Source organism: Citrus clementina, unplaced genomic scaffold (assembly GCF_000493195.1).
Source record: "Citrus clementina cultivar Clemenules unplaced genomic scaffold, Citrus_clementina_v1.0 scaffold_2, whole genome shotgun sequence".
NCBI lineage: Eukaryota > Viridiplantae > Streptophyta > Magnoliopsida > Sapindales > Rutaceae > Citrus > Citrus x clementina.
In genome coordinates this window covers 28,368,345-28,377,305 of record NW_006262688.1, presented here as the reverse complement: position 1 = coordinate 28,377,305, position 8,961 = coordinate 28,368,345, and the positions used below count along the sequence as shown (strand labels likewise).

General features: G+C 36.6%; 1 non-coding gene across 1 annotated transcript; it reads left to right on the top strand.

The window, feature by feature from the left end:
• The first annotated feature begins 204 nt into the window (after positions 1 to 204).
• Positions 205 to 308, top strand: LOC112101242. The gene has a single exon (XR_002907369.1). It is a non-coding gene; the product is annotated as a small nucleolar RNA R71 (small nucleolar RNA).
• The last annotated feature ends 8,653 nt before the right edge of the window (positions 309 to 8,961 follow it).

The window sequence follows — 8,961 nt, the reverse complement described above, 5'->3', positions numbered from 1 at the left end:
TGAACCTCATTTACTCCCTTAATTCTTCTAGTATTCCTGATTGATCGACTCCGTTGTTGGGAATTATCCGCTTGTCGCTGGAAGAATTCCCAAATCTCTGATGCACTTTTTGACATTAGCTCTCCTCCACTTGTTGCCATTAGCCATTCTTGCACATTTGGTAGTAATCCCTCCAAAAAGTATTGGCATTGGTGCCATTTCTCGTACCCATGATGTGGACACTTCAAGAGTAGCCCATTGAATCGCTCCCATGTTTCGAAAAATTGCTCGTCTTCTCTCTGTGTAAACTCTGAAATTTCCCTGCGAATAGCATTGGTTTTATGCACTGGGAAATATTTATTCAAAAATTTAGTTACCATTTGTTCCCATGATGCAATGCTATTAGCAGGCAATGTATTAAGCCATGAACGAGCTCTATCCTTTAAAGAAAATGTGAATAATCTGAGTTTAACATCATCATCTGAAAAATTCTAATATTTAAATGTTTGACAAATTGCATGAAAATCATTCAAATGATTATATGGGTCCTCATTTTCTAGGCCATAGAATGTGGGGAGACAATTTAGCACACTAGGTTTTAATTCAAAACTCCTAGCAGCTACATTTGGGTATCTTATACATGATGTGCTCAAATTTGCTAAAGGACTGAAATAATCCTTAAATGGCCTCTCCTGTGGTTGCAAATCCATTTTATTTTTTACTTGTTTGTGTGTGCGAAGTGTTTTCTCAAGTTCAAGGTCTATAGGTTCAAGATTGGGTAATAATGACCTTCGACCATGCATGCAAAACAAATGAAATAAAAAATAAAGATGGGAACAACATAAATAAAAATAAAGAAGAGGGAGAAATTACGATACTAACCTTATTGCGCTATTACAACCTTACTATAAAAATACACAAAAACAAATACGTGAAATAAATCAACTAAAAATAAATTAATAAGATAAACAAACAAAAAAAAATTACAAGAAAAATAAATTGAAAATGAAATTACAGAATTTTAAAGAAGAGAAAAAGAAAAAAAATACTAACCTTTAAATGTAGATTCACTTTTTTTTTCTTTTTTTTTAATAATAAAAAAAATACAAGAAAACAAATAAAAGAAATTATTCACAAAAATTAATTCTATGAATTAAAATTACTTACCTCCCCGGCAACGGCGCCAAAAACTTGTTGTGCAAATTTTAATGTATTCGCAAGCGCACGAATCTATTGTAGTATAGATCAATGGTGACGAGTGTCGATCCCACGAGGAGGTGAATTTTAATTATATGTAGAATTAATTTTGTAAATGGGTGGTTGAAATTGTGGTGGAAATGATTTAAATTATCCTAAAATTGGAATTGAGATTCTAAAATTGGAATTGCAATAGCGAGAATAAATTGAAGCGAAATCTATTGAAATGACGTACTTGGGTATCTGGATCCGTATCAACATGCATCATGGGCTAAATAATCCGTATTAATGCCAATTAAATCATGAGAGGGGAATCCACACCTCATGAACCACGCTCTAATCAATATGGTGCTAAGGGCTTATCGTGCCAAATAATAATAACCTTGTACTAGAGGGCCGGTGAAACCAAGGCGGTACTAGACAAGAATATTATTATTTGTCGACGAGAAGTCAAAACATCCACAAAAACTAGAGGGGAAGAGAAAATAAATTTACCAAATTAAGCCCATGACACATGTTGAGACTTCACCTTCAACCCAAGCTTGAAAGAAAATTAGCCACTCATAATTGAACGAGGGGCAAAATAGGAATTTATTAAAATACGAAGAAAATACAAGATGGAGAGGGAATTACAGAAAATGGATCCCAAAAATGGATTCAGAGATATCAAATTAGGGGGGGGAGGCCCCCTTTTTATAGATACATGGAGTAAATCATGGCCATCGGATTAAAAACAGTTTGGACGCTCAGGATTGCGCCACGTCATCAGTCAACAGTCCACGGTTTGACCACGCCGATAAACAGTAACACGGTTTGACCCGACTTTGAACAGTAACGCGGTTTGACCCGGATGAACAGTAACGCGGTTTGGTTGAAAATAATCCTGTGTGATGCATGCACCGTATGCGAGATTTTTCGTCCACTGATATGCTGCCACGTCACCATCAACAGTACATAAGAATTTTAGTCCAACAGGATCGTGACACCTCATCAGTCAATGCCACATCATCGTTCCATCTATGTGAACAGTGTCGTGAACAGTAACGTATACAGTACCGTACACGTGAATAGTACCGTACAAGTGAACAGTGCCATTTTTCCTTTTATGCTCCTCCTAAGGTTTTCGACCGTCCTGAGTTCAAAAGTGATGTCCGTTTTGCCATCTGATTTCTCGTTTATTGTGAAATGACTATGATGCCCCTAAAATACATAAAATACTTAATTAAAATAAAACACATGTAATTAAATAACAAGAAGGTTAAATACATAAAAGTAAGGGTTGTTAGTAAGACTTGAAATGTAAAATGACGATTTTCTCCTTTATAAATATGCATTTTCTAACACTCAACATCTTACAAAATCGAATCTGCCTTTTGAGATGAGATTTTACACGTTGAAGTGGTTTAAAAATGTTCAGGAGAAACTGTTTAGATATGACACTCATGATTAACACTGATAAGAGAAACTTAATGGTTAAACAAACACACTTATGCAAAAATAATTTCAATTAGCAAAAGAATAATAAAAAAATAAAAAGAAAGAAAGAAAAAAATAAATCACCAAAGAAGAAAAAAATCAATTCAAATCTGGTGGGTCACTTAAATTTATTTCGGTGTCTTCTCCATGTGGTTGGTACTCTAGATATGACTTTAATCTTTGACCATTAACTTTAAACGTGACACTGTTCTTTGGGTCCTTAATTTCAATTGCCTCATGTGGAAAAACAATATGAACAATAAAGGGGTCAGACCATCGAGAGCGTAACTTACCTGGGAATAGGAGTAAGCGAGAATTGAATAAAAGCATTTTCTGACCTGGAGTGAAAGAGTTTCTCATAATTTGCTTGTTATGGAAGACTTTCATTCGCTGCTTGTAAATTTTGGCATTTTCGTATGCATCATTGCGAATTTCTTCAAGTTCTGCCAGTTGTAATCTTCTTTCTGAGCTAGCTTGTTGTATGTCAAAGTTGAATTTCTTAATGGCCTAGTACGCATGATGCTCGAGTTCCACTGATAGGTGGCAAGCTTTTCCATATACTAGCCTGTAGGGTGACATCCCAATTAGGGTCTTGAAAGCTGTTCTCTATGCCTATAATGCATCATCAAGTCTTAATGACCAATCTTTTATGTCCGGCCTCATCGTCTTTTCTAATATGTGCTTTATTTCTCGATTGGAGATCTCAACTTGGCCACTGGTTTGCGGATGATATGGGTCCGCGACTTTGTGAGTGATTGAATATTTTGTCAAAAGAGCTTTGAATGCTTTGTTACAAAAATAGGCACCACCATCACTGATTATCGCTCGAGAGAATCCAAAGCGTGAAACAATGTTGCTTTTCAAAAATCCTATCACCACCTTGTGATCATTGGTTCTACATGAAATTGCTTCTACCCATTTCGATACACAGTCAATAGCAACCAATATGTATTGATGACAGAAAGAAGGGGGAAAGGGTCCCATAAAGTCGATACCCCATACATAAAAAATCTCAACTACTAAAATTAGATTTAGTGGCATCAAATTCCTTCGCGTAATGCTCCCCATTCGTTGATGTTGTGCAAATTTTAATGTACTCGCAAGCGCACGAATTTATTGTAGAATAGACTAATGGTGATGAGTGTCGATCCCACGAGGAGGTGGATTTTAATTATATATAGAATTAATTTTGTAAATGGGTGGTTGGAATTGTGGTGGAAGTGATTTAAATTATCCTAAAATTGGAATTGAAATGACGATAATAAATTCTAAAATTAGATTTGCAATGGCGAGAATAAATTGAAGAGAAATCTATTGAAATGACGTACTTGGGTATCTGGATCCGTATCAACATGCATCATGGGCTAAATAATCCGTATTAATGCCAATTAAATCATGAGAGGGGAATCCACACCTGATAAACCACGCTCTAATCAATATGGTGCTAAGGGCTTATCGTGCCAAATAATAATAACCTTGTACTAGGGAGCCGGTGAAACCAAGGCGGTTCTAGACAAGAGTATTATTATTTGTCAACGAAAAGTCAAAACATCCACAAAAATTAGAAGGGAAGAGAAAATAAATTTACCAAATAAAGCCCATGACACATGTTGAGATTTCACCTTCAACCCAAGTTTGAAAGAAAATTAGCCACTCATAATTGAATTAGGGGTAAAATGGGAATTTATTAAAATACATAGAAAATACAAGATGGAGAAGGATTTATAGAAAATAGAGTCCAAAAATGGATTCAGAGATATCAAATTAGAGGGAGAGGCCCCCATTTTATAGATACATGGAGTAAATCATGGCCATTAGATTAAAAACAATTTGGACGCTCAAGATTGCGCCACGTCATCAGTCAACAGTACGCGGTTTGACCACGCGGATGAACAGTAATACGGTTTGACCCGGGTTGAACAGTGACGCGGTATGGTTGAAAATAATCCTGTGTGATGCATATACCATACGCAAGATTTTTAGTCCACTGATATGCTGCCACGTCACCATCAACAGTACATAAGAATTTTAGTCCAACAGGATCGTGACACCTCATCAGTCAATGCCACATCATCGGTCAATGCCACGTCATCAATTTGTCTATGTGAACAGTGTTGTGAACAGTAACGTAGACAGTACCGTACACATGAATAGTATCGTACATGTGAACAATGTCATTTTTCCTTTTATGCTCCTCCTAAGGTTTTCGACCGTCCTGAGTTCAAAAGTGATGTCTGTTTTGCCATCTGATCTCTCCTTTATTGTGAAATGACTATAATGCCCCTAAAATACATAAAATACTTAATTAAAATAAAACACACATAATTAAATCACAAGAAGGTTAAATACATAAAAGTAAGGGTTGTTAGTAAGACTTGAAATGTAAAATGACGGTTTTCTCCTTTATAAATATGCATTTTCTAACACTCAACAGTTGACACCTATCACATGAAGAACAAAAAGTGTAAGCGACTCGAAATATAGTTGGCCAATAGAAACCACATTGTAAAACTTTAGTCGCTGTTTTCTTAGCGCTGAAATGGCCTCCACAAGCTTGTTCATGGCAGAATGAAAGGATATTCTGAATTTCACTTTCTGGTACACATCGTCTAACAATTTGATCTGCACAATACTTGAATAAATACGGGTCATCCCAAAAGAAATTCTTTATTTCTGTAAAAAATTTGGCCTTGTCTTGCTTGGTCCAATGCTCTGGAAGTTGACCTGTAACAAGATAATTCACGATGTCAGCATACCACGGTAATACTTCCACACTCATCAATTATTCATATGGAAATGACTCATTCAATGGTAATAATTCCATAATTGTGTCAAAATGGAGACGAGAGAGATGGTCAGCCACAACATTCTCTGCGCCTTTCTTATCTTTAAATTCCAAGTCGAACTCCTGCAAAAGTAACACCCAACGAATTAGTCTAGCTTTTACATCTTTCTTTATGAGAAGATATTTAAGAGCAGCATGATCTGTGAACACAATTATTTTACAACCAATGAGATTAGATCGAAATTTCTCTAATGCAAACACTACTGCTAGCATTTCCTTTTCAGTAGTTGAATAGTTCAACTGTGCATCATTCAATGTCATACTAGCATAGTAAATAACATGGGGAATTCGATCAACTCTTTGTCCTAATACTGCTCCTACTGCATAATCAGATGCATCACACATGAGCTCAAATGGTAAGCGCTCCAATTTGGAGGCTGAATGATGGGTGATGATGTCAAAAACTACTTTAATTTTTCAAATGCCACAAGACATGAATCATCAAAGACAAAAGGTTCATCCTTAGCAAGTAGATTGCATAAGGGTTTAGAAACTTTGCTAAAATCTTTAATAAAACGTCTATAAAAACCAGCATACCCAAGGAAAGATCTTACTTCTCTGACTGTTTTAGGTGGGGGAAGATTAGAAATGAGATCCACCTTGGCTTTGTTAACCTCAATACCTTTTCTCGAAATGAGGTGACCGAGAATAATATCTTGTTTTACTATAAAATGACACTTCTCCCAATTTAAGACTAAATTCTTCTTGATACATCTCTGTAGAACTAGTGTTAGATGATGTAAATATTGATCAAACGAGTTACCAAAGACAGAAAAGTCGTCCATAAAGATTTCAAAGAATCGTTCAACTATATAAAAAAAATATTTAACACGCATTGTTGAAATGTGGCAGGTACATTGCATAATCCAAATGTCATTCTCCTATATGCAAAAGTGCCAAAAGGGCAAGTAAAAGTAGTTTTCTCTTGATCTTTTGGTGTTATGGGGATTTGATTATATCTTGAGTAGCCATCTAGAAAGCAATAAAATTCATGGCCTGCTAATTTATCAAGCATTTGATCGATAAATGGTAAAATAAAATGGTCTTTACGTGTGACAGAATTCAACTTTCTATAATCAATGCAAACACACCATCCTGTAGTTACTCGAGTGGGTATCAATTCATTATTAGCATTGGTAACTACTGTGACTCCTGACTTTTTGGGGACAACTTGTACAGGACTGACCCATGAACTATTAGAAATGAGGTAAATGATACCTGCATCTAATAGCTTAAGGACTTCAGTTCTAACAACTTCTTTTATGTTAGGATTTAACCGACGTTGCATTTCCCTAGTAGGTTTAGCATTTTCATCAAGGTGAATGTAATGCATGCAGTCTATTGGGTTTATACCTTTTATATATGCAATGGTCTATCATAATGCTCCTTTGTGTTCTTTTAAAACATCCAACGACTTACCTTTTTGTTCGTCATTTAGGGATGATGAGATGATTACCGGCAGAGTACTTTCTTCTCCCAAAAATGCATATTCCAATGTATTGGTTAATGGTTTGAGCTCAAGTTTCGGTGGTGATTCTGATGATGAGATGAGTTTCTTTTCTGATGGTGCTAGTTGTTCAACTCTTGACTTCCATTTATCAGTGTCCATGGATGGTGCTGAGTCAAGCAGGGCGTTGACCTCATCAACTGATCTATCAATATCAAAATCCAAACCAAAGTGAGTTAAACATGTTTGTCAAGGATCATCACTAAGGTTTGAAACAAAAGTATTATCAATTAATACTTCAATTAAATCCACATCAACTGCATTGTGAGGTTGTTTGGCAATGTTGAAGATGTTCAGCTCCATAGTCATGTTGCCAAAGGGCAACTGCATATTTCCAGTCCTGCATTGAATGTGAGCATCCGCAGTTGTCAAGAAAGGTCGGCCTAGAATAATGGGGATGTGCTTCCTTAAATCCTGTATTGGTTGAGTGCCAATTACAATAAAATCAATAGGAAAATAAAACTTGTCTACCTGGATAAGCACGTCCTCCACAATACCACGAGATATTTTCGTAAACTGATCTGCAAGTTGTAACACCACTGGAGTTGGGTGTAATTCTCCCAATCCAAGTTTCACAAATACTGAATAGGGTAACAGATTTACACTAGCTCCTAAATCCAACAAAGCATTCTCAATTGTGTGGTTTCCTATGCTACATGAGATAATGAGGGAGCCTGGGTCTTTGCATTTTAGAGGAATTTGTGTTGGAGTATAGAACTAACGTTTTTGTTAAAAATGTCTTCTTTTGAACGTGAATGTATCTTTTTTTAGTACAAAGGTCTTTAAGAAACTTACTTAAGATGGAACTTGTTTTATAGCATTAAGTAAAGGGATGTTAACACTTACCTGTTTGAAGATTTCAAGAATCTCACCTGTGGATTTTTCCTTCTTTCCTTCAGCTAACCTCTAAGGAAATGGAGCTTTCGGAACGTATTCTCGTGGGTTGGTTTCTTCTTTCTCTTCCGATGGTGAGTCATCAACATTCATAGGTATAATTTAATTTTCTTTTGTCACTGGCATCTCCACTTTGTTGTCGACTTCTTTTCCTTTTCGCAAGGTCATGATGGCTTTGACCTCTCCATGCTGCTGTGGTGAACTGGTACTTGCTTCATGTACTCTTTTAAGATTAGGCACTGGTTGACTTGGAAACTTACCTTTCTGAACAGTCATTGCCAAGGTCTGAACTGAAGAAGCAAGTTGTCCCACCATCTTCTCGAGGCTTAAAATTGATTGAGCTTGTGAGTTGAAGCCTGCTCTCAACTCATTTTGTAGTCCATCAATGGTGCGATTTTGTTGCCCAATCGTAGAGTGTGTAACATTCTTGAGATTCCGGAATGAATCCTCCCATGGTCTGGGTTGAGAATAGTTCTGGTTCTGATTGTATGGTCTAAATGGTGGCTGAGTGGCTTGAGGAACTTGAGGAATTAGTTGCATTGGTGGAGCTGGAGCTGCTAGTCCATTTTGTTGGAATCCTTGAGACCATGAAAATTTGGGGTGGTCTCTCCATCCAGGGTTATATGGGTTGTAATTTGATGGTTTTCTCATTACACATATGGCATTGGCTTGATCTGAGTATGAGTTATGGTCATGTAGTTCTGTTGATTTAGTAGTCGTTAATGATGCTATTTGTCGAGAAAGACCTTCAACCATCTTTTTGACTTCTTTGATTCCCGAAGTTGACTCGCCAATGTGAACTTCATTTACTCCCTTAATTCTTTTAGTATTCCTGAGTGATCGACTCTATTGTTGGGAATTATCCGCTTGTCGCTAGAAGAATTCCCAAATCTCTGATGCACTTTTTGACATTAGCTCTCCTCCGCTTGTTGCCATTAGCCATTCCTGCACATTCGGCAATAATCCCTTTAAAAAGTATTGGCATTGGTGCCATTTCTCATACCCATGATGTGGACACTTCAAAAGTAGCCCACTGAATCGCTCCTATGTTTCGAAAAACTGC